General features: G+C 36.6%; 1 long non-coding RNA gene across 2 annotated transcripts; it reads left to right on the forward strand.

Annotated features, from left to right (window-relative positions):
* Nucleotides 1-1,157: 1,157 nt before the first annotated feature.
* LOC145013116 (uncharacterized) lies at nt 1,158-6,337 on the forward strand. Of its 2 annotated transcripts, XR_013664839.1 has the most exons (4): nt 1,158-1,541; nt 1,631-1,715; nt 3,164-4,173; nt 4,811-6,337. It is a non-coding gene; the product is annotated as an uncharacterized LOC145013116 (long non-coding RNA). The 2 variants fall into 2 exon arrangements; XR_013664838.1 differs by having other exon boundaries at nt 1,631-4,173.
* Nucleotides 6,338-27,136: the final 20,799 nt, after the last annotated feature.

Consider the following 27,136-nt stretch of genomic DNA (forward strand, 5'->3'; position numbering starts at 1 on the left):
CATTGTTTCTTCCAATAATCACCCATTCATCTCAATCATCCCCTCCTCACCTTTTCTCTCTATCATCTTCCCCAAATTCCACACCCACTCTGTTCACCTGTTTCATCCCTACCGGCGTCACGACGCGATACCTCCACCCATCAATATCTTCTCAATTCTTTTAATTTTTCTTCATCTGATTTTGTCTGCTTCATTCTTCACCGACTAACATTAACAAGACCGAAGGCATTCCCCATCTTCCTTTTTTTCGAAGAAGGTGCTCCTTGCTTTCATATGTGCTTTCAATCGGAGATGGTGGGCAGAGAAGGCGACCAGAATCTCGCACCCACATATGTGCAGACCACTATTGCGTCTTTGTCCGAAATCGGCCATGAACCGATCCTTTCCAGAAGACAAATGACTTGTATCACCTCCTCATATCTTCGTCTCTGTTTTCTACCCACCATTTCTTTATCCTTCTGATTCCGATTCCTCATCAGTGTGAGTTCTTTGCTCCCTTTTCGTTCCCCGTTTCCATCTTCAGTCTTCGTTGCTCTTCAAGGTTTGTGTTTTCATTGTATAGCTACGGTTTAAAGGATTTTTTTCATCTGTTTGTTTAAAGGATGCTTGGTTTTCCATTTCATTGACCCATTTCATACACCACCTCCTTCGTTCTCCATACTTCATTTTTATTCACCAGATGTGGGCATCTCCTACTTTTGCTCACTACATGTTCGATGAAATGCCTAAGAGGTATCAAGAATAAAATATCTTTCGACTAGGGATGTGCGTTAGGACTGAATACCCGAACTGAAATCGAAACCCGGACCGAACCGACTCGAATCAGGGTCAAATAAGTTATTTGGGTCTGTTCTCGGGTATCTATTTTTTCCTAATTCAGGTTATTCGGTTTGGGTTACCTAAATAAAAGTTAATCGGGCCAAAAAGACCGACTCGGAAAGTGAATAGTCACTTGAACCGAACAACCCAAATAAACTGAAATGACCCGAATAACCCAAATAAACCGAAATGGTCCAAATAATCTAAATAAGGAAATTCTATATTTAGTTCGAGAAAAAATGTATATTAAATTAATATTTCTTTCTTGAACTAAATATATAATTTCCTTATTTGGGTCAGTTGGACCATTTCAGTTTATTTAGGTTATTCGGGTTATTTCAATTTATTTGGGTTATTCAGTTCTAAAAATAGTGTACATGTTTATTTGGGTTATTTTAGTCCTTTCGGGTTAATAAATGAACCGAAACCCGTATTAACCGGACCGGACATTTTTTCATCCTATTCGGGTTTTGGGTTATTCGGGTTCGGTTCGGTTATGGCCCGAAGCATATCCCTACTTTCTGCTCAATTTTGTTGTTGTGTGGTTTATTAAGTCATAAGTGTTTGACTTCTTTGCTTCTTGATTTATGCCGGATTAGACCCAAGATTTGAATAATAAGAACACATATGGATGTTCTTCTTGATTTCACCCTAGATTTTGGATCAAAGCTTCGTTTGGTATGATCTCTTAACCCTTGAAAGCTTTTAAGAAGCTGGGTTAGGTAATAGCCAGAACAACAACAAATAATTTCACTAATTTTCAATATGTTGGGGAGAAATTTCTTATTTCTTTACTTTGTTGACATTTCAGCATCTACAAAGCAGTCTCACGAGTGGATATGTGAGAAGATCAAGATGTGCTTCTGTTGATCGAAAACATGTTCCATTTTACCGAAGTAAGTTTTCAACTCTTATCACATAAATCTTCAGTCTTTTCAATAAAATCAATCGATTGTCTTCCCCTTTTCCATCAATACATTTTGAAATTTGGTGAACTTAATTAGGAAATTTGGTTCAGATGTCAAGTTTGAAGTATTGTCAAGTAAGGGGCTTTAGTTACAAACATCATTTTATTATGATGAAAGAGAAGATTATACCTTATAGTTATGATTGATTGTGCATCTATTTTTTCTAATCTAGACATTACAGAAACTAAACTTTGATATAAGTTGCTTAAGTAGCTACAACCATGAATATTTGCTTTGTTTCTCTATCATTACAACTAAGGTTGTAGTAGGATCAACAACATGGGTTGGTAGAGGCCTTTGATGTATTTGTGCGCAAAGAAGAGAATATGATTCTCGCCAGTCATTTGATTTAACCCTTGCCCAAGTGTTGTCTTAAATCCTTCAGCTTGATTAATAGTTGAATACAAGTAATTTGTTTGTAAAATTTATACCCAAAAAGCCCATGCTTTTAATCATTATAACACAACTACAACCAATGTGTTATAGATGCATGAATCTGATACTTTTTCTTGGATCATATTAAATCAAATCTTGGCTAAAAATAACATCTGAAATCCCATTTACAGGTGTAATTTCATCATCTTTTGTATCATTTGTGGCTATATTTATGTGTTCATCAGTTTTTATTGGATCTATTAGATTATGAACAATAGTTTCCACTTCATGTTGAACATATTCTACACTATGAAAATGGATATTTTCCCTTTTTCATCTTCTAAAAGTCAAAAATTATTCTCTTTTTCATCTTCTAAAAATGTACTTTGTAATTTTTCGCACCAAATATTTCAAGTAATGGCAACAAGTTTTCCGAAACTTTATACTATGAAAGAGTTGATAAACATAAGATATTATAAATTATAAAAAAGAGAATATACTCTAAAAAGATTACATTTTCTGATGATTCCAACAGAAAAGTGTATCCATTTAAATAATTTTCTCTAGATTCAGTCTTAGCAACTTTAATAGAAACTCCTTGCAGCATAAATAATCGTATAAATAATATTTATATAAATATTTAAATGTGAATTATTTAAACGTTTATTTACGAATTGCAATTGAGAATTTTGGTGTCAATACTTTGTTTGCAAGTGAGTTAATGCCATCAAACATGTTAGAGTAAATTACACGATACGTCCCCCATACGAGTGCTAAAATGCACATATAATCCCTATTTTTAAAAATTAACTCGGACCATCCCTCATAGTTTAGTTTGTTGCCGGTTTCATCCCTAACATCGTTAGCCGTTCGTTTTTTCGTTTAAGTGCCCCACATACCAGGGGTATTTTATTCTTTTAAAATGAGAAATAAATAAACTAAATAAAAAGATTAATGAAAACTTAGACCTAACCCTCTTCAATCTCTCATCTCTTCTCTAGCCTCCTACATCCGCCGACACCACCGATCCCCTCCTTTTCTTCTCTATTTCGTATGCAGCTCACTATCAGAGCGTTCATCCACATACTTTTCGTCCAATGGCCACAGGGAACCAGAGAGACGACCATATGAGGCATGACCACCAACGCAATCCACTTTGGCTTATGTTCCACCATCGACCTCCCTTTGTAGCCACAATTGACAACATAGTTGTCTGCTTGGAGCCCCGATCTTCTATCTTTGTCTCTAATAGATCCTCGGTGTAGAACAACTGATCGGATATCCCTTTTTCGAGTTTTTCGGCGAAGAAAGAGGGTGATGACGATTTTCTGGTGATGACATATGTGCCGGGATGGAAGGGATATGGGGTGCCTGGAGTCTTTAAGGAATAATTTTTGAGGGACTATAATTCATGGTTTCTATCGTCGCCGTTCACCGGAATATCGCAAGAAGCATGACGACGTGAGCTCTGGACGTGGTGGTATCAGAAATCAACGAAATCATCCTGGAGGTCATGGTAATGCCAAGTATTGCACCGCCATCGAATCCTCTTCGACAAGCAGTATCCTGGTTACTTTGGTATGGTTGCTATGCGGTATTTCCATAAGCTCGTAAACAATTTCTGTTACGTTATCGTGAATGTGTAATAGATCTGGTCGATAATGCCACAAGACGCGAAGGAGAAGGCTTCAGCTGGCTGATAAGGTTCCAGTCGTCGATGTTACTCAATTTGGCTACTTCAAGATTTAATTTTGTGTTTAATTTGAATCCAGATTGTTGCAGTTTTAAACCTTTGATCAATTTAAATTTGTGATTGATCTATAAACCCTCGGTGTTTGAAGTAATCTATGATTCACAGTTTTTGCAGGACTATATTATACACTAATATAAGTATCAGGGAAAAAGTAAAAAGATAAAAATATGTCAATAAGGGTAAAATCGTCCTTTATTGTGGGTTGATAGCAAAAATTAAACGGTGTTATCCATTTGTAACTGGCAAAATGAGTTTTAGGTGTTGTTTGTTTTTTCGAAAAAACCTCTTCAAACCTCTTACTGCTGCGCGGCGCAGCACACGCGCAACACTTTTCATCTCGGAGCTGTTTATTTTTTAGAAGTCTTCTGAGTCAAAAACCTCTGCGTGTGCTCTGTTTGGCGCAGCACTTGTACTGCCTCTTCCAACCTCTTCCAACCTCTTGTTCTTCTTTTTTTATTGCTGAAATTTTGATTATACGTTATTAAAATTTTATTTCACATTTTTTTCCCTTTTTTTTTCGTTTATTCTTATTGAATTTATTTTTCATTTTTTTTATATTCAATAATGATAATTTCTTGATGAAATATCATTATTTTGTACTGAAAATATCTTTATTTTTTTTTTAAATATCATTCTTTTTTACTGAAATATCATTAATTTTTACCGAAATGTAATACATTATTAAATTTTACGTATTAAAAAGCTATTTTCGGTTTATAAAATTAGTTTATTTTAATTTTTTAATATCTGCAGCAGTATGCAGATGTTAAAAAAACAAACACACTTCTTATTATAGTCTGCAGCCGTTTTGTCCACCTCTTCTACTGCAGAGGGTTGCAGAGGTGGTCCGCAGACTTCATGAATTTTTGCTTTAGAAAATCAAACAGCACCTTAGACATTATAGCATCAATAAGAACACCATTTACGGAAGCATTATCTTCAACAACAACGTGTGTGCACTTTGGGCTCCATGTATTACTAATAGAAGCACCTGTATAAAGATTGGGATATCCTTCGTCGTAAAATCAAAGATCTTCATGCCAAATAGGTCATTTTTTAAATTTTCTATTGATCTTTAAAGTTTAAATGTTATTTCATCTATTTTTGCTTCTTACCTACATTTTCAAGTGTTTTTTTTCCTTACTTTTCAGCCTGCAGATTAGGACGAAAGGGAATATATTGAGAATCCTGATGAAGTAAAGTTTATTGCAGATTGGGATATCTTTCACTCTTTTTATTACAACACTGTACCTCATCAGCCAAAAATACCCCTTTCTGTTTTCCTGTTTCCCTTGTTACACAGCAACAGCCCTATCGAATCATGTGAAAAATCAAACCCAAACATCCATCTTGTTCCTCCTTTGAATTCTGTTAAACATCAAATAAACACCCACCTAAAACCACTGATTAAATCTATTGATTTCTGTCAAAATAAAACAAAAAGTCATACCTGTTGATCCCGTTCATTTCCTGTTGAAGAATCATCACCTAAATGCCCTGCTCCTTCTTTGTGTTCTACTGCTGAAGATGAGAATGGAAATCACGAGGACTCGCTGGAGATCAGCTGTAGCTCCACACCACTACTCACCGATCCAACCTACCACTGCCTTTTCAATCGACCTCCTTCCTCAACCGCCGATCGCCCCATCGTTGCCCCCACCGAGACCACAGCAGCTTCGCTGCTTCTCCGTCTCTTCGGCCTTGTCAAACCCCAGAGACAATCGCACACGTCGCCAATCGATTCGTCTCCTTCGCACCTAGCAGACAACCGAGAAGAGCGCATCCGCTGCTTCTCCCTTCGTTCTGCAGTCTAGTCGAACCCCGGAGATTAACCTTTTCGCGGACGAGCAACGAAGTCGTGCCTGCGAGGCTTCGTGTCTTCCCCTCTCACTGTATTCGTCCATTGCTTTCGTTCCCGTTCCTTCTCCATCGTCCCTTTGAACACGACGCCTTTTTGATCGACTGTATCATGACATCAATCAGAAATCGGGTTTCGATTTTGACCCAGTCAAAAGTCAAGGGAAACTCAAACCTGCATTTAAATTAAACAGAATTGCCCCTCCACCAGAAAACCATAACAAAAGAAGTCCTGGTGCTCCAAATCAGATTCAAAAGCACATGTTTAACCCCTGTCTTGAGAGTGATTCGCAATATCAGTCCCTGAAGTATAATTTTGGCAAAATCAAACCCTAGAGTCTATTTATTTTAACAAAGATCGCTACATACTTAATAATTAATACTAAAACTACCCTTTGCTTTATTAGGAAATATACATATCCTCGGTGGTTCGTTTTAAGAGAAATGAACGTCACGTAACAACTTTCACGATAAGTTTCACACAACGAGCCTCGTTCACGCTACGAAAGTGAGTTTCTACGGACCCTCGTTTACTGTTTTAATATTTGGAAGATAATACATGTGTGTCTACAAATTTTTTTTTTATGATTTTCATATTTGATACACAAAATAACATCATACTTTATTTTAGGTCAAAAACTTATTAATTAGCAATCTAAAATGTTATAAATCATTAATAAACTATACAAGTTAAATTAGATTGCTAAAAGATAATATGTTTACGTTTTGTCGTGATTATTAATATATAAATTATGATATTATGTAATCAAAAATATTATTACACATAATTATCGTGTAGAAGGAAAATTACACTCTCATATTTGATGGAATGATTAAGACTATGAAAATATATAGTTAATAATTTAAATTGTTGAAAACTAACTTTATATATATATATATATATATATATATATATATATATATATATATATATATATATATATATAAAAGTTATGTAAATATGAATGTAAAAATTATTAATATATTTTTATATTAAATATAAAAATATAACTCATTCTACTAAGTTATGGAGCTTATTGCGATAAATAACATGATCGACTTCAGAACTTAAGAGTCGTTATTTGCGACATACTATATTGTTTTAATCACGTAAATTTCAAATATTATGGTAATTGTTGGTTTCACGTTGGTTGAAACCTGTAAAATATTATCAAAACAACCGTTATGCTCTCCAAATTTCGTCACGTCGAACAATAAAATTTGCTAAGATGTTAAGTGTTACGAACCTCAAAAACTAAAAGACTTCGATGAAATATTATTCCTAAACAACAAAGTTGTAAGTATCCTAGAACCTTAAAACGGAAAGTTTAAGATTAGGATGCCTAGACATATTGTTAGAATTCATCCTACCCACAGGGTATTCTAAGTGAATTACGTCCGTTTATAAAAGCTTTATGAGTTAGGATCTTTTCCTAAGTTGCATGGGCTACGTTTGTAACAATTCTAAAACCGTACATCTTAGCGGAAAGTCATTTGTGTCATAACCGTTAATTCGTATGGAAATTGGAACTTCGAGTATAAGTTGAGGATCACATACTTATATGGGTTAACATCCTACCACCAGGTGCTAGCTACAACCATCGGTCGATGAGTCGAGTTTGGATGTTGGCGTTGCCTTCACTAATTTTTTTTATCACGTCATCAAATACATGGTATGGGCTTTCAGCACAACTTTCCAGTGTTGGTGCAGAGGTATTCGTCAAAGTTCGGTTATGACCTTATTTATGACCCCAAATGTACTACTGTTACCGTATAGGATTGAAATAGGATAGTATACGGAGGTTTTGTCCTCTTATTCTAGTTGAAAGAGACTATAGGTAGTAGGGCATGTGACTCACTTCGATAAGTGTCAATACCAAAAATTAAGTTAATAACACTTAATTAATATCATGACACAACTGATTAAAGATTAATAACTTACAATTAATAAGTTAGAGTAAATTACACGAATGGTCCCTATGGTTTGAGGTAATTTGCATGCTTGGTCCCTAACTTATTTTTTTAACTCGGAAGGTCCCTATGGTTTGTTTTTGTTACACGTTTGGTCCCTAATGTTTATTTTTGTTACGTGTTTGGTCTCTGTCTTATCTAAAAAGACTATTATTTAAAGAGGAAAAAATGATGGGGTAGGTGATGTAAGGTGAGGGGTAGGATTAGGGGTGTGTTTATTTAGATAAATTAAAAAAATCAAGGGTATAATAGTCTTTTTAGGTAAGATAGGGACCAACCGCGTAACAAAAACAAACAGTAGGGGCCTTCCGAGTTAAAAAAATAAGTTAGGGACCAAATGCGCAAATTACCCTAAACCATAGGGACCATTCGTGTAATTTACTCAATAAGTTATTTATTTGAACCCTTGTTCTTGTACGAAAACACGATATGTATGTGGGAGGAGTATGCCTTACTGGTTAAGTCTCGGCTCCCAAATTAAGTAAGATGACACTTAAATAATAGTACGACCCGAATTCGTAAAGTTTTTAAATTCAAAACTAATGAGTTTTACATATAAATTATATGAATGCTTGTACAAGGTTTCTGATGGGTTTTATACAAACAATCCTATGTGTGCATGCAACCCTAATTTGGATCTATGTTTTGCTATTAGATATACAACATTATGAACACAAGAATAAAACCCTAAAGAACAATGCTATTTTTCGAAATTAATATACAAGGTCAGATTACATACCTCTTGTTTTTATATTGCAATAACAACTTAAATCTTCAAACCCTAAGTCTTGAAAGCAAGCACCACAAGTGTAGTGCCTCTAATGGCTCACAAACAACACAAGCAATTGGAGAGGCTATATAGATAGAAGAGAGGAGGTGGAAATCATCCTTGGGACTTCTTAGAATCATGTATATGAATTCCCAAGGCCTAGGGGTCTTTATATAGGGTTTAGATTAGGGTTTCAGTCCTTATCCTTATCCAGTTACTTGCCCACCAAGCAACCACAAGATAAGCCTTGAAAACCCTTATCTCTTGGACCTTGGACGATTTTAAGGATATCCTTATCCTTGAATCCGTCCATCCTTTAACAAGGATAACCATTGCCCTATTTTGAAACTATCAAATAATTACAATTCAGCCACTCTATTTTAATTAATTACACTTGATCACAAAATTAATTCCTAATTAATTATTAACCAATATTAATTAAAAAAATATGATTTTTCCTTTAATATATTATTCTTATAACATATTAATAAGTCATAACAACCTCTTTCTCTATTTATTTCTCCAGTCAAGTTGCTTTGGTGAAGGCAACCCAAAAGGACCATGCACAACCGGGTCAAGTACTTGGCTAATATAGTTGCAGCCTTAGACACTATTCCAACAGTCTCCCACTTGGATAAGTCTAGTAACTATATGCACAAGTACAATCCGGTTTGCAATCGTAGCTCTCAAAGATGCTGTTAAACTCTGATCTAATCAATCTTGTCCTTTAGATAAGGGATCGTACAGTCCTCTGTTAGATATCACGCTGACAATTCTATGGAATAATTAGTCTAGCATTTGGTTTCACGATCTCTAATTTATTTGACATAGAACTTAATCGAACGCATCAATTTAGTTCTGACCGGGCCTGGCACATAAGTCAAATCAAATCATCGAGCGGCCGAGATATCGCTTTTACCCTCTTAGGATAAAAGTTACAGATAAACTTCGACTTATATGCATTTACTTATTCATTAATTAACTATACATAACAATGCATTTTATAACACCGAGTTACTGATGCATTTTCGCATTATCAATGTACAATCAATTAACAAATAACAAACCATATATGTAGGTTTTAAGACTATATGATATTATCATCCTGCGATCACCTTTTATATCACATTCCATAAGGTGATTCCAGCAAGCGCGGGTTTGTTCCAATGCTCAAAACTAGTTCATAAGCACTCATGAACATTGCAGCAAGCTTTTGCTATGTCTAATACCATTTAGACAATCTACACACCAATTCATGACAATCTTCATTCATACCTACTTCCAACATATGAACGATTGTGGACAATTTGAATAATTCGATTATCCTTAATAAACTCAATTATTCTGGAAGTCAAAACATGCAAAATGAAACAATAGTTAAACAATTAACATAAGATAGTAACATTACTCATAAATAATACTCCTTTATTTAATCATCAAATGTTAATTACATTTATTTATTATATGTTTCAAACACTATCTAATCTATACTAATATCATCCTTCAGCCCAATGCTCCTAGCATGCTGCAAGTCCTTAACCCTACTCAGTCCCTTCGTAAGCGGATCTGTTGGGTTATCTTCTGATGATATCCTCTTCACCACGAGTTGTCCTTCTTCTACACGATGTCTTATAAAATGATATTTTCTGTCGATATGTTGAGATCTACCATGATCCCTTGGTTCCTTGGTCAAGGCAACCGCTCCTTCATTATCACAGAAAATCTCCATGGGCTCCTTTATGACAGGTACAACTCCAAGGTCACCGATGAAGTTCATCAACCATATTGTCTCCTTCGACGCTTCGCTCGCTGCAATGTACTCTGATTCGCACGTTGAATTAGCTACGGTTTCCTGCTTGGAGCTTTTCCAAGTTACTGATCCTCCATTCAGGGTAAAGACCCAGCCCGACTGCGAACTGAAGTTGTCCCTGTCGGTTTGAAAGCTCGCGTCACTATACCCTCGCACCTTCAAGTCATCACTCCCTCAGAGGACTAAAAACCATTCCTTCGTCCTATGAAGGTACTTAAGGATATTCTTCACCGCAATCCAATGAGCTCTGCTAGGGTTCCCTTGATATCTACTAACCAATGTCAAAGCAAAGGCTACATCAGGGCGAGTACAAGTCATAGCGTACATGATTGAGCCAAATGCGGAAGTGTATGGAACTCAGCTCATTTTAGCTATCTCAGCTTTGGTACTCGGACTTTGAGTCTTACTAAACTTGGCATTACTTTGTATCGGTAATTCTCCCTTCTGTGAGTTTTCCATACTAAAACGTTTTAGTACCTTCTCTAAGTAAGTGTTCTGACTAAGTCCGATTAGTCTCTTACTTCTTTCTCTTACTATCCTTATTCCCAAAATATAGGAAGCCTCTCTGATGTCCTTCATAGCGAAGCACTTCCCGAGCCAGGAGTTAACTTCCTGCAGAGTCGGGATGTCGTTTCCTATGAGTAATATGTCATCGACATACAGAACGAGGAAGCTTACTATACTCCCACTGGCTTTGACATATACACACGATTCATCTTTGCTTCGTACAAATCCAAACTCTTTGACTTTCTCATCGAAGCAAAGATTCCATCTGCAAGACGCTTGCTTTAGTCCATAAATGGACTTCTCAAGCTTACACACTCTATTCGGATGCTTCGGATCCATAAACCCTTCTGGCTGAGCCATGTAAACATCCTCAGCCAGCTTCCCGTTAAGAAAAGCGGTCTTGACATCCATTTGCCAAATCTCATAATCATGAAATGCGGCAATAGCTAGCATCACTCTAATAGATTTTATCTTCGCAACTGGTGAGAAGGTCTCTTCATAGTCAACTCCGGGAGTTTGAGTAAAGCCCTTCACAACTAGTCGCGCTTTAAATGTGTGTACCTTTCCATCCAAGTCGGTCTTCTTCTTGAAGATCCATTTGCACCCAACGGTCTTATGTCCAGGCACATTATAAACCAAATTCCAAACATGGTTATCATACATGGATTGGATCTCGCTATCCATTGCCTCTTTCCATTTTGCAGACTCCGGGCCTGCGATGGCTTCCTTATAGCTATTAGGTTCATCAAGGTTTATTAGTGTACTATCACTAATATACGTGTCCCCTTCGGTAGTAATATGAAAACCATACAACTGGGGTTGAACTCTAACTCTTTCGGAACGTCTAAGAGGTAATGATACGTCAATCGGTTCAACCGGAGTTTCCTCCTCGGGTTGAGTGCCAGCGGTAGAGGTTCCCTCATCTATCGACCCTTGAATCTCTTCAAGCTCGATTTGCCTCCCACTGTCTCCTTGGCCTATGAGTTCTCGCTCTCGGAAAACTCCTCTCCTCGCAACAAAGACAACATTGTCCTTCGGTCTATAGAAGAGATATCCAAAGGATTTATGCGGGTAGCCGATGAAAATACATCGCTCACTACGAGGTTCGAGCTTGTCGTGAGTATCTCGTCTTACGAAAGCCTCGCAACCCCAAACATTGATATGTGCTAACGAGGGAGCTTTCCCTGTCCACATCTCATGAGGTGTTTTGGCAACCTTCTTAGTAGGGACTCGGTTAAGGATATGGCGGCAGTCTCTAAGGCATACCCCCAAAAAGAGATAGATAGTGAAGCACGACTCATCATAGAGCGAACCATGTCCAACAAGGTTCGATTATGCCTTTCTGCCACACCATTCAACTGCGGTGTCCTAGGTGGCATCAATTGTGAAACTATTCCACACTCCTTGAGATAATCGTGGAATTCAAGACTTAGGTACTCTCCTCCTCGATCGGATCGAAGCATCTTGTTTTTCTTTACCAATTGATTCTCCACTTCATTCTTGAACTCTTTGAAGTTTTCAAATGTTTCTGACTTTTGCTTGATTAAATAGATATACCCATATCTACTATAGTCATCGGTAAAAGTCACGTAGAAGCGGTTTCCATCCTTCGTGGTAGATCTAAACGGTCTACACACATCGGTATGTATGAGGTCCAATAGACCCTCACCCCTTTCGCACATACCAGCGAAGGGTGACTTAGTCATCTTTCCAAGTAAACAAGACTCGCATGTGTCATCTTCCCTAAGGTCGAATGACTCCAACACTCCATCCTTTTGGAGTTGGGCTATGCGTTTCTTGTTGACATGTCCAAGACAACAATGCCACAAGGATGCCTTATCCATACTATTGGAAGAATCCATGCATAAAACATCATTTCCTAAGTTATCAACAATCATAATAGTTTTACAAATTCCATTACACGGTATTACTTCAAAATAAAAGACACCATTTAGATAAGCCAAAATAGAACCATTCTCATTATTAAAAGAAAATCTAAAACCTTGTCTAAACAAACCATGAAATGAAATGATGTTTCTAGTCATTTCTGGAGAATAGCAACAAGTGTTCAAATCTAAACATAAACCATTTCTAAGCACTAAAGAATACACTCCAATCTTGGTCACAGGCGACGATCTTCTGTTCCCCATGATTAGATTTATCCTTCCATGCTCCACATCCCTATTTCTTCTTAGTCCCTGCACATCAGAACAAATATGATAACCACAGCCGGTATCAAGAACCCAAGAAATAGCATGAGATGAATCGTTAGATTTAATTGTGTATATACCTACAAAAGACGGCTTGATCTTTCCTTCCTTGATTGCTTGCGGGTACTCTGGGCAGCTTCTCTTCCAGTGTCCTATCTTGTGGCGGTGGTGGCACTCTGCCTCCTTTGGGTTAGGGCAAGGTTTATCAGGATCAAATTTGGTCACACTAGAAGAGGCACCATCTCGGGGCTTAACCTTGTGATGGTTCTTAGACGAAGCCTTCCTCTTCTTTCCGCTTCCTTGTCCAATAGCCAACACAGGAGCAGCGGGTGGATTGGGAGTTGATGCAAGAGACTTGTCCTTGAAGTTGCTTTCAACGACCCTCAAGATACCTTGGAGCTTGCTTAGGGTGACCTCTTCTTTGTTCATGTGGTAGGTCATCCTAAATTGATTGTAACTTGGAGGCAAAGAGTGAAGCACCATGTCGATCGCCAAGTCTTCCCCAAAGTCAACACTCAACTTGCGAAGACGGTCGACATACCTTTGCATCTTTTGCAGGTGCACGGTAAGAGACTCTCCATGACCCATCTTAGCGGAAATCATGTTAGTGAAAATCTCATAATGCTCTTGTCTCGCGTTTTGGTGGTATCTCTCCAACCAGTCTTGGTGCATCTCGTACGGGTTCATGTCCTCATAGGACTTTTGGAATTCGGAGTTCATAGTGGCTATCATGATGCAATGTACCTTCGTTGCATCACGCTCGTGAGTTTCAAAAGCGGTCATTTCATCCAGAGTAGCGATTTCAGGGTTGATTTTCTCGAGCTTCTCATCGAGGACATACTCCTTATCCTCATAGCGAGCAATCGTGCGAATGTATCTTATCCATTCGCTAAAGTTCGTCCCATCGAAAGTGACCTTTTGACAAAGGCTCATCAATGTGAATGAACTAGCAGCAGCGTTGTTAGCGTTCGACATATCTAAATAGAAAGGACAAAGATAGATTAGAATATGAATCCCTAATTTCACCCAATAAGAAAAATTAGGGCTAGGATCCAACAACAATATTTACACATTAGAAAAGGGATGCCATAATCCAACATGCAAACAATTTGAAGGTAAGTGAATGACGATTCACTAATTCTCCATCATGAAATCATAAGTTTAAGTTCTAAATGCATTGAGAATTCCTAGGTTTGGATGAGATTCACTGAAACCTTTCAATTGCATGTTTAAATCTCGCTATGCCCCTCTCGTTTGTGACTAGGATACCGAGGATCACATAGTGGGTGTGAATTACCATGCAAATTCACATGGTGCCTTCATTGTAACAATCACCTACTCGATGTGCCGGTAAACCACACACGCTCCATCGAACTATGATAAACAATGAATCACCCTTTTCCACCTTCGCTTAGCACCAATTAGTGTGTCGGTAAACCACACACGCTCCACTGACTTCTTAGCAAGGTGCAAAGTGTAATTTCATGGGATTGCATCAATTCACTTTTCCTAAAGTAACTAGGATTAGGAAATTTTTGAAAACATGTAGTTACTTTGTATTTCATATTATACTTTTAATGAGAGGATGAGGTTGCCCTATCCTACCCGTACGGCTAACGACCCTCCACCGATCAAGCAAGCGGTGGGTGTGAGTGTACACCCATTAATTGCCATTTTATAGGCAACAACCTTATACCCACTTTATAGATTGGCTTCGTGAATGAGGCCTACTAATGGTAAGACTAGCATATTAATTATACATATATTTATATATATATATATATATATATATATATATATATATGTATATATATATATATATATATATATATATATATATATATTTATTAAACTTCTAATAATATAATAGTATAGGGTGTATTTTAAACATTTCAAAAATACTAGGTTTTTAATCTCCAGTTTAAAATTTTCGAAATCTAATACCATTTAAATTAAAATTTTAAATATTAAAACTCTTGATTTAATAATTATCACAAATTAAACTATAAATTTAAATTATTAAATCATAAGGGATTATCTAAATCATGAGGATAACTACCATTTAAACAATTAACTTATCCTAATCCCTTTTATCCCTCTAAATTTTGAAAATAATGGGACGTGATAATTCAAAATCTTTAATTATCATATTTAACCATTAAAAGATAATTACAAGATATGGGATTATCCAAATCCCTAAAATTTAGGATCTTATTTTGGGGAAGGAGGCAAATCTCGAAATCTAAGGGTTTGCAAACCCTAGATTTCGAAATCTTGGATTAAAAGGAAAGGATTCAAAAACCCTTTCAAGATTTTCGCAAATTAGGATTAGGAAACCCTAATCTCGAAATCTATGGCCTCATAGGGTTTATTGGCTATAAACCCTAATTTTTCAAGTTCATATAATTGACTAATACTAATTGAAAACAAGTTAACCAAAGGCTCTGATACCACTGATGGGTTTTATACAAACAATCCTATGTGTGCATGCAACCCTAATTTGGATCTATGTTTTGCTATTAGATACACAACATTATGAACACAAGAATAAAACCCTAAAGAACAATGCTATTTTTCGAAATTAATATACAAGGTCAGATTACATACCTCTTGTTGTTATATTGCAATAACAACTTAAATCTTCAAACCCAAAGTCTTGAAAGCAAGCACCACAAGTGTAGTGCCTCTAATGGCTCACAAACACCACAAGCAATTGGAGAGGCTCTAGAGATAGAAGGGAGGAGGTGGAAATCGTCCTTGGGACTTCTTAGAAGCATGTACACGAATTCCCAAGGCCTAGGGGTCTTTATATAGGGTTTAAATTAGGGTTTCAGTCCTTATCCTTATCAAGTTACTTGCCCACCAAGCAACCACAAGATAAGCCTTGAAAACCCTTATCTCTTGGACTTTGGACGATTTTAAGGATATCCTTATCCTTGAATTCGTCCATCCTTTAACAAGGATAACCATTGCCCTATTTTGCAACTATCACATAATTACAATTCAACCCCTCTAGTTTAATTAATTACACTTGATCACAAAATTAATTCCTAATTAATTATTGACCAATATTAATTAAAAAAATATGATTTCTCCTTTAATATATTATTCTTATAACATATTAATAAATCATAATAACCTCTTTCTCTATTTATTTCTCCAGTCAAGTTGCTTTGGTGAAGGCAACCCAAAAGGACCATGCACAACCGGGTCAAGTACTTGCCTAATATAGTTGCAGCCTTAGACACTATTCCAACAGTTTCACGAGTAAATTTGAATATTTTATGTATTCACAAAGAGTAATATGACTTTCTTTTATATAAATTGGTATTTCAAATCTTTATATAAAAAGAATTTTTGTTTGTCATGAGAACCGTAAAGATTTGTTATAAATTTGATTCACATATATATTCAACAAATGGTTATATTTGGATTTGAGCAAACGATATATTTTTTAATGATTCTAAATACACTTTTAAAACCCGGTTATATTTTTACTTTTGAATAAAAGATACGCATTTACAAAAGCTGGTCAACTAGAGAACTTTTACAAAACACTTTTAGTTATAAAAATACTTCATATCAAAACCTGTAGAACTCACCAACAATTTTGTTGATGTATTTTAAATGCATGTATTCTCAGGTTATTTAGCAGGTCAGAAATGTTCGCTCAGAAAACTTTCAATAATTATACTATACAATTGTAAATGTCAGATTATTAGGTGTGTGACACGGTTTAGCAATAGTCATTGTCAATGTAATTTCTATTTCGGTAATAATAGAAGATTATATTTGTACTATTGAATGTATGTTCAATAACTATGATCACTGATTTACGTCGCGCACCTTGACGTTTCCACCGGTGGCTGAGGGTGTGGCAGAACATGCTCTTTCTAGCACGAAGGGAGTCTTGAGAGAGAGAGAGAGAGAGAGAGAGAGAGTGCGTGTGTGTGTGTGTGTGTGTGTGAGAGAGAGAGAGAGAGACAGTGCTCATATGCAAAGAGGACTGTGGGAGCACCATTGATCTTGAAGAGATTCAAGAATAAAACAATGAAGAAACCTCTGAAGCTGCTAGGGTTCAACCTAAGGAAGAGATTCTAGTTGAACCAGTTAACGAGTCACTACCTCATAGGCGTTCCAGTAGAGTTAGAATGCCACCTGAGTTCTATGGTTTCCATATTACTACAAATAGTGACACATTTATCAGTGATAGTACACTGGTAATTTTGGATGAACCAACTAACTACAAGGAAGCAATGGTAGGCCTGACACAACTAAATGGCAAGAGGCAATGGACAACGAGATCAAGTCCATGTATGATGACTAAGTTTGGAATTTGGTTGAAAATATACCTGGTCGTAAGACAGTTGGGTGCAAATGGATCTTCAAGAAGAAGACCGACATGGATGGAAAAGTACACACTTTCAAGGCTCAACTGATTGCGAAGGGCTTTACTCAAACCAAGGGGTTGACTATGGTGAGACCTTGTCATCGGTGGATAAGATAAAATATATTAGGATAATGCTCGCCATAGCTGCATTTTATGACTATGAAATTTTAGAGATGGATGTCAAAACTACTTTCCTCAATAGGAAGTTGACTGAGGATGTTGTGACAACTAGAAAATTTAGGATCGAGATTTTATTCATGTACAAATAATTTCTCTACGTGACCTTTTTGTAATAGATTATTGTAATTCAAAAATGACAATGTTATATGAGTTCATATATATGAATTTTCATAATAAACCTTTAGAAGACCAAATAGATCAAATGCATCATACGTAATTCAAAAATGGACCCTGGCGTAAAAGTTCTTGGCCCAAATAACCCTAGACCGAAAACCCTTTTATTAGGCCATGCCAAACCCGAGAACCCATTCCCATCCCAAAAACTGAAAACCTTGTGAGGATGGAGGGTGTTTTCGGCTACCCTAGAACCGAAAACCCCACACTTGAGCTAGTGAAATCGGTTTGGGTGCAAGACCCAAGAGTTGACCATGCATGTGACTCCTCATTGCTTTACAACCCATTACCCATCAAACAACCATGCAAGACATACAACAAACCATCATGTCCCCATGCAAGACATACATCTCAAGTTACACCAGCACCAACTGTTCCAGCCTCGACTGCGCAAACCACCACTAGACAATACTCAGGATCTTTACCAAAATGTAGCAAATGTAGCTACCACCACTACGGCGAGTGTAGAGAAATGTGGTGTACCAACTGAAACCACAAGGGGAATACCACCCGGTACTGCAAATCTCAACCCCAAAAGAACCAACAACCAAACAACAACAACAATGAAAACAACAACAACAACAACAACAACAACAACAACAACAACAACAACAACAAAAACAACAACAACAACAACAACAAAAACGATGGGGCTAGACATACTTGTTATGGTTGTGGAGGAACTGGCTATTTTAGACGCAATTGCCCCAAAGCCAACAACCAAGGGGCAAGAGGATCGGGAAAGGTCTTGACTTTTGGTCAAGGAGAGGCAGTTCAAAACCCAATGGTTGTTACTGGTATGTTTCTCCTCAACAACACTTACGCATGCATTCTATTTGGCAGTGGAGCTGAGCGATGTTTTGTGAGTACCCCAGAAGCTAAGCGAAGCCTTCACGGTGGAGATGGCTAATGGGAAAACTGAAACGACCAAAGACGTTTACGTAGGGTGCACATTAACGTTGAATAATCACTCATTTCAAATAAATTTAATGCCAGTAAATATTAGGAGTTTTGATGTGATTATCAACATGGATTAGTTAAGCCCCCACCATGTTGATATTATGCGCCGCGAGAAGGTTGTTCGTCTTCACCTTCGCAATCACGAAACCCTAATAATCTATGGTGATAAGCCTGGCGCCAATCTCCGTCTTATCTCGTTCATCAAGGCAAACAGTGTCTGCACAAGAAAAAATTATGCCTTTCTCGTTCATCAAGGAGAAAATAAACATTAACGACATCCCATTGTCATGCAATTTCGCAGACATATTTCTAGAAGATCTTCCAGGAATACCCCCAGAAAGACAGGTTGAATTTCGAATCGACCTAATACCAGGAGCCACATCAATTGCCAAATCACCCTACATGTTAGCTCCCACTGAAATGCAAGAGTTATCCAGCCAATTAAGCAAACTTCTAAACAAAGGGTTCATCGGGCTAAGCTTTTCACCCTGGGGAGCATCGGTCTTGTCTGTCAAGAAGAAGGATGGATCCTTCAGAATGTGCATCAACTATGGAGAGTTGAACAAACTCACTATCAAAAACCGATACCACTTCCACGAATTGAAGATCTATTTGACCAGCTTTAAGGAGCTAGTTACTTCTCAAAAATAGATCTAAGATCTGATTATCATCAACTCCGAGTCCGGGAAGAAGATATTCCAAAAACTGCTTTCCGAACTCGATAAGACCGTTAGGGGTGAGCAAAAACCGTACCGCAACTAAAATTAACCGCAAAAACCGCAATAAAAACCAATGGTGATGTTTCTTGTTTTTCAAAAACCGCAAATTTGCGGTGCGGTGCGGTTATTAGTTTTCAAAAACCGCAAAAAAAACCCCGCCGCACGGCATATATTATATACAACTCTTTTTTTATTAATTATTAATATATTAAATATTAAAAATAAGACAAGTTTCATGAATGAAAGAGGAATAAAATACTAGAAGACAAAAGTGTTGGTTTTTTGTTATGTTTAACTTTGCAAAATGGTGAAATTAGACAATTTTAAGAAACTTACTGTTAATTACTATTGATTTGAGGGTTTTAAGATATTAATTGTTTGTGATTTAAGTTAATTGTGTTATACATTTTTTTGTTCTTACAAGTAATATGTTTGAACTCTTAACACCGTTTGAGCTCTAAATTGTGGTTAAAAACCACACAAAATACCGCACCAAATCCATGCGGTTAATAACCGCAACACAGAAAAAACAAAACCGCACCGCAAAGATAACCGCCTAACCACACCGCAAAAATAACCACACCAAGTGGTTTTCAAAATGGATTAACCGCATTGCGGTTAGTGGTGAGGTTTTGGCTAATAACTGCACCGAACCGCACCGCGCTCACCCCTAATGGCCGTTACGAATTCGTTTTTATGCCCTTCAGTCTGACAAATGCCCCTGCAGCATTTATAGACCTCATGAATCGAGTCTGCCGCCTATTCCTCAATAATTTTTAAATCTTCTTCATTGATGATATACTCATATACTATCGAAATAAGGAGGAGCAGAGTCAGCACCTATGTCAGATCTTGGAAACTATGAGAGTTGAGGAGGGAATTCATTAGGATCCTTCCAATATCAAGGCTATTGAAGGCTGGAAGATTCCGAAAACACCAACAGAAATCCGACAATTCTTGGGTCTTGCGGGCTACTACTAAGTTTTATTTAGAACTTCTCCATGATAGCCAAGCGCCTAACCACTCTAACACAAAGGCATACCCTTCAACTGGACAGACAAACAAGAATTTGCTTTCCAAACCCTGAAACATGCCCTCTGTAGTGCCCTGGTGTTGTCCTTGCCCGAGGGAACAGAAGACTTCGTGGTGTATTGCGACGCCTCGAACCAAGGGCTAGGTTGTGTGTTGATGCAGCACCGAAAGGTGTTTGCATATGCATCTAGACAATTAAAGACCCACAAGGTAAATTACACCACCCATGATCTAGAGTTGGGAGCCGTGGTCTTCGCCCTAAAGATTTGGAGGCACTACCTCTATGGTACAAAGTGCACCATCTTCATGGATCACAAGAACCTCCAGCACATTCTAAATCAAAAGAGCTTAACATGAGGCAGCGAAGGTGGGTTAAACTGCTAAATGATTATGAATGTGAGATCAAGTACCACCCAGACAAGGCTAAGGTGGTAGCCGATACCCAAGTGTTGTCTTAAACCCTTCAGCTTTATTAATAGTTGAACAGGTTTAACATTTATACCTAAAAAGCCCATGCTTTTAATCATTATAACAAAACTACAACCAATGTGTTATAGATGCATGAATCTGATACTTTTTCTTGGATCATAACAAATCAAATCTTGGCTAAAAATAACATCTAAAATCCCATTTATAGGTGTAATTTCATCATCTTTTGTATCATTTGTGGCTAAATTTATGTGTTCATTAGTTTTTATTGGATCTATTAGATCATGAACAATAGTTTCCACTTCATTATGAACATATTCTACGCTATGAAAATGGATATTTTCCCTTTTTCATCTACTAAAAGTCAAAAATTATTCTCTCTTTCATCTTCTAAAAATGTACTTTCTAATTTTTCGCACCAAATGTTTCGAGTGATGGCAGCAAGCTTTCCGAAACTTTATACTATGAAAGAGTTGATAAACGTAAGATATTATAAATTATAAAAAAGAGAATATACTCTAAAAAGATTACATTTTCTAATGATTCCAACAAAAAAGTGTATCCATTTAAACAATTTTCTCTAGATTCAGTCTTAGCAACTTTAACAGAAACTCCTTGCAACATAAATATATTTTTATGATCGTATAAATAATATTTATATAAATATTTAAAAGTGAACTAATTAAACGTTTATTTACGAATTGCAATTGGGAATTTTGGTGTCAATACGTTAGTTTGCAAGTGAGTTAATGCCATTAAACATGTTAGAGTAAATTACACGATTCGTCCCCCATACGAGTGCTAAAATGCACATATAATCCCTATTTTTAAAAATTAACTCGGACCATCCCTCATAGTTTAGTTTGTTGCCCGTTTCATCTTCGTTTTTTCGTTTAAGTGCCCCACATACCAGGGGTATTTTATTTTTTAAAATGAAAAATAAATAAACTAAATAAAAAGATTAATGAAAACTTAGACCTAACCCTCTTCAATCTCTCATCTCTTCTCTAGACTCCTACATCCGCTGACACCACCAATCCCCTCCTTTTCTTCTCTATTTCGTCTGCAGCTCACTATCAGAGCGTTCATCCACATACTTTTCGTCCAATGGCCACAGGGAACCAGAGAGACGACCATATGAGGCATGACCACCAACGCAATCCACTTTGGCTTATGTTCCACCATCGACCTCCCTTTGTAGCCACAATTGACAACATAGTTGTCTGCTTGGAGCCCCGATCTTCTATCTTTGTCTCTAATAGATCCTCGGTGTAGAACAACCGATCGGATATCCCTTTTTCGAGTTTTTCGGCGAAGAAAGAGGGTGATGATGATTTTCTGGTGATGACATATGTGCCGGGATGGAAGGGATATGGGGTGCCTGGAGTCTTTAAGGAATAATTTTTGAGGGACTATAATTCATGGTTTCTATCGTCGTCGTTCACCGGAATATCGCAAGAAGCATGACGACGTGAGCTCTGGACGTGGTGGTATCAGAAATCAACGAAAGCATCCTGGAGGTCATGGTAATGCCAAGTATTGCACCGCCATCGAATCCTCTTCGACAAGCAGTATCCTGGTTACTTTGGTATGGTTGGTATGCGGTATTTCCATAAGCTCGTAAACAATTTCTGTTACGTTATCGTGAATGTGTAATAGATCTGGTCGATAATGCCACAAGACGCGAAGGAGAAGGCTTCAGCTGGCTGATAAGGTTCCAGTCGTCGACGTTGCTCAATTTGGCTACTTCAAGATTTAATTTTGTGTTTGATTTGAATCCAGATTGTTGCAGTTTTAAACCTTTGATCGATTTAAATTTGCGATTGATCTATAAACCCTCGGTGTTTGAAGTAATCTATGATTCACAGTTTTTGCAGGACTATATTATACACTAATATAAGTATCAGGGAAAAAGTAAAAAAGATAAAAATATGTCAATAAGGGTAAAATCGTCCTTTATTGTGGGTTGATAGCAAAAATTAAACGGTGTTATCCATTTGTAACTGGCAAAATGAGTTTTAGGTGTTGTTTGTTTTTTCTAAAAACCTCTTCAAACCTCTTACTGCTGCGCGACGCAGCACACGCGCAACACTTTTCATCTCGCAGCTGTTTATTTTTTAGAAGTCTTCTGAGTCAAAAACCTCTGCGTGTGCTCTGTTTGGCGCAACACTTGTACTGCCTCTTCCAACCTCTTCCAATCTCTTGTTCTTCTTTTTTTATTGCTGAAATTTTGATTATACGTTATTAAAATTTTATTTCACATTTTTTCCCTTTTTTCTTCGTTTATTCTTATTGAATTTATTTTTCATTTTTTTATATTCAATAATGATAATTTCTTGATGAAATATCATTATTTTTTACTGAAAATATCTTTATTTTTTTTAAATATCATTCTTTTTTACTGAAATATCATTAATTTTTACCGAAATGTTATACATTATTAAATTTTACGTATTAAAAAGCTATTTTCGGTTTATAAAATTAGTTTATTTTAATTTTTTAATATCTGCAGCAGTATGCAGATGTTAAAAAAACAAACACGCTTCTTATTATAGTCTGCAGCCGTTTTGTCCACCTCTTCTACTGCAGAGGGTTGCAAAGGTGGTCCGCAGACTTCATGAATTTTTGCTTTAGAAAATCAAACAGCACCTTAGACATTATAGCATCAATAAGAATACCATTTACGGAAGCATTATCTTCAACAACAACGTGTGTGCACTTTGGGCTCCATGTATTACTAATAGAAGCACCTGTATAAAGATTGGGATATCCTTCGTCGTAAAATCAAAGATCTTCAGGCCAAATAGGTCATTTTTTAAATTTTCTATTGATCTTTAAAGTTTAAATGTTATTTCATCTATTTTTGCTTCTTACCTACATTTTCAAGTGTTTTTTTTCCTTACTTTTCAGCCTGCAGATTAGGACGAAAGGGAATATATTGAGAATCCTGATGAAGTAAAGTTTATTGCAGATTGGGATATCTTTCACTCTTTTTATTACAACACTGTACCTCATCAGCCAAAAATACCCCTTTCTGTTTTCCTGTTTCCCTTGTTACACAGCAACAGCCCTATCGAATCATGTGAAAAATCAAACCCAAACATCCATCTTGTTCCTCCTTTGAATTCTGTTAAACATCAAATAAACACCCACCTAAAACCACTGATTAAATCTATTGATTTCTGTCAAAATAAAACAAAAAGCCATACCTGTTGATCCCGTTCATTTCCTGTTGAAGAATCATCACCTAAATGCCCTGCTCCTTCTTTGTGTTCTACTGCTGAAGACGAGAATGGAAATCACGAGGACTCGCTGGAGATCAGCTGTAGCTCCACACCACTACTCACCGATCCAACCTGCCACTGCCTTTTCAATCGACCTCCTTCCTCAACCGCCGATCGCCCCATCGTTGCCCCCACCGAGACCACAGCAGCTTCGCTGCTTCTCCGTCTCTTCGGCCTTGTCAAACCCCAGAGACAATCGCACACGTCGCCAATCGATTCGTCTCCTTCGCACCTAGCAGACAACCGAGAAGAGCGCATCCGCTGCTTCTCCCTTCGTTCTGCAGTCTAGTCGAACCCCGGAGATTAACCTTCTCGCGGACGAGCAACGAAGTCGTGCCTGCGAGACTTCGTGTCTTCCCCTCTCACTGTATTCGTCCAGTGCTTTCGTTCCCGTTCCTTCTCCATCGTCCCTTTGAACACGACGCCTTTTTGATCGACTGTATCATGACATCAATCAGAAATCGGGTTTCGATTTTGACCCAGTCAAAAGTCAAGGGAAACTCAAACCTGCATTTAAATTAAACAGAATTGCCCCTCCACCAGAAAACCATAACAAAAGAAGTCCTGGTGCTCCAAATCAGATTCAAAAGCACATGTTTAACCCCTGTCTTGAGAGTGATTCGCAATATCAGTCCCTGAAGTATAATTTTGGCAAAATCAAACCCTAGAGTCTATTTATTTTAACAAAGATCGCTACATACTTAATAATTAATACTAAAACTACCCTTTGCTTTATTAGAAAATATACATATCCTCGGTGGTTCGTTTTAAGAGAAATGAACATCACGTAACAACTTTCACGATAAGTTTCACACAACGAGCCTCGTTCACGCTACGAAAGTGAGTTTCTACGGACCCTCGTTTACTGTTTTAATATTTGGAAGATAATACATGTGTGTCTACAAATTTTTTTTTTATGATTTTCATATTTGATACACAAAATAACATCATACTTTATTATAGGTCAAAAACTTATTAATTAGCAATCTAAAATGCTATAAATCATTAATAAACTATACAAGTTAAATTAGATTGCTAAAAGATAATATGTTTACGTTTTGTCATGATTATTAATATATAAATTATGATATTATGTAATCAAAAATATTATTACACATAATTATCGTGTAGAAGGAAAATTACACTCTCATATTTGATGGAATGATTAAGACTATGAAAATATATAGTTAATAATTTAAATTGTTGAAAACTAACTTTATATATATATATATATATATATATATATATATATATATATATATATATATATATAAGTTATGTAAATATGAATGTAAAAATTATTAATATATTTTTATATTAAATATAAAAATATAACTCATTCTACTAAGTTATGGAGCTTATTGCGATAAATAACATGATCGACTTCAGAACTTAAGAGTCGTTATTTGCGACATACTATATTGTTTTAATCACGTAAATTTCAAATATTATGGTAATTGTTGGTTTCACGTTGGTTGAAACCTATAAAATATTATCAAAACAACCGTTATGCTCTCCAAATTTCGTCACGTCGAACAATAAAATTTGCTAAGATGTTAAGTGTTACGAACCTCAAAAACTAAAAGACTTCGATGAAATATTATTCCTAAACAACAAAGTTGTAAGTATTCTAGAACCTTAAAACGGAAAGTTTAAGATTAGGATGCCTAGACATATTGTTAGAATTCATCCTACCCACAGGGTATTCTAAGTGAATTACGTCCGTTTATAAAAGCTTTATGAGTTAGGATCTTTTCCTAAGTTGCATGGGCTACGTTTGTAACAATTCTAAAACCGTACATCTTAGCGGAAAGTCATTTGTGTCATAACCGTTAATTCGTATGGAAATTGGAACTTCGAGTATAAGTTGAGGATCACATACTTATATGGGTTAACATCCTACCACCAGGTGCTAGCTACAACCATCGGTCGATGAGTCGAGTTTGGATGTTGGCGTTGCCTTCACTAATTTTTTTTATCACGTCATCAAATACATGGTATGGGCTTTCAGCACAACTTTCCAGTGTTGGTGCAGAGGTATTCGTCAAAGTTCGGTTATGACCTTATTTATGACCCCAAATGTACTACTGTTACCGTATAGGATTGAAATAGGATAGCATACGGAGGTTTTGTCCTCTTATTCTAGTTGAAAGAGACTATAGGTAGTAGGGCATGTGACTCACTTCGATAAGTGTCAATACCAAAAATTAAGTTAATAACACTTAATTAATATCATGACACAACTGATTAAAGATTAATAACTTACAATTAATAAGTTAGAGTAAATTACACGAATGGTCCCTATGGTTTGAGGTAATTTGCATGCTTAGTCCCTAACTTATTTTTTTAACTCGGAAGGTCCCTATGGTTTGTTTTTGTTACACGTTTGGTCCCTAATGTTTATTTTTGTTACGCGTTTGGTCCCTGTCTTATCTAAAAAGACTATTATTTAAAGAGGAAAAAATGATGGGGTAGGTGATGTAAGGTGAGGGGTAGGATTAGGGGTGTGTTTATTTAGATAAATTAAAAAAATCAAGGGTATAATAGTCTTTTTAGGTAAGATAGGGACCAACCGCGTAACAAAAACAAACAGTAGGGGCCTTCCGAGTTAAAAAAATAAGTTAGGGACCAAATGCGCAAATTACCCTAAACCATAGGGACCATTCGTGTAATTTACTCAATAAGTTATTTATTTGAACCCTTGTTCTTGTACGAAAACACGATATGTATGTGGGAGGAGTATGCCTTACTGGTTAAGTCTCGGCTCCCAAATTAAGTAAGATGACACTTAAATAATAGTACGACCCGAATTCGTAAAGTTTTTAAATTCAAAACTAATGAGTTTTACATATAAATTATATGAATGCTTGTACAAGGTTTCTGATGGGTTTTATACAAACAATCCTATGTGTGCATGCAACCCTAATTT

The sequence above is a fragment of the Lactuca saligna genome, chromosome 8, assembly GCF_052625555.1.
Source record: "Lactuca saligna cultivar CGN05327 chromosome 8, ASM5262555v1, whole genome shotgun sequence".
Classification (NCBI taxonomy): domain Eukaryota; kingdom Viridiplantae; phylum Streptophyta; class Magnoliopsida; order Asterales; family Asteraceae; genus Lactuca; species Lactuca saligna.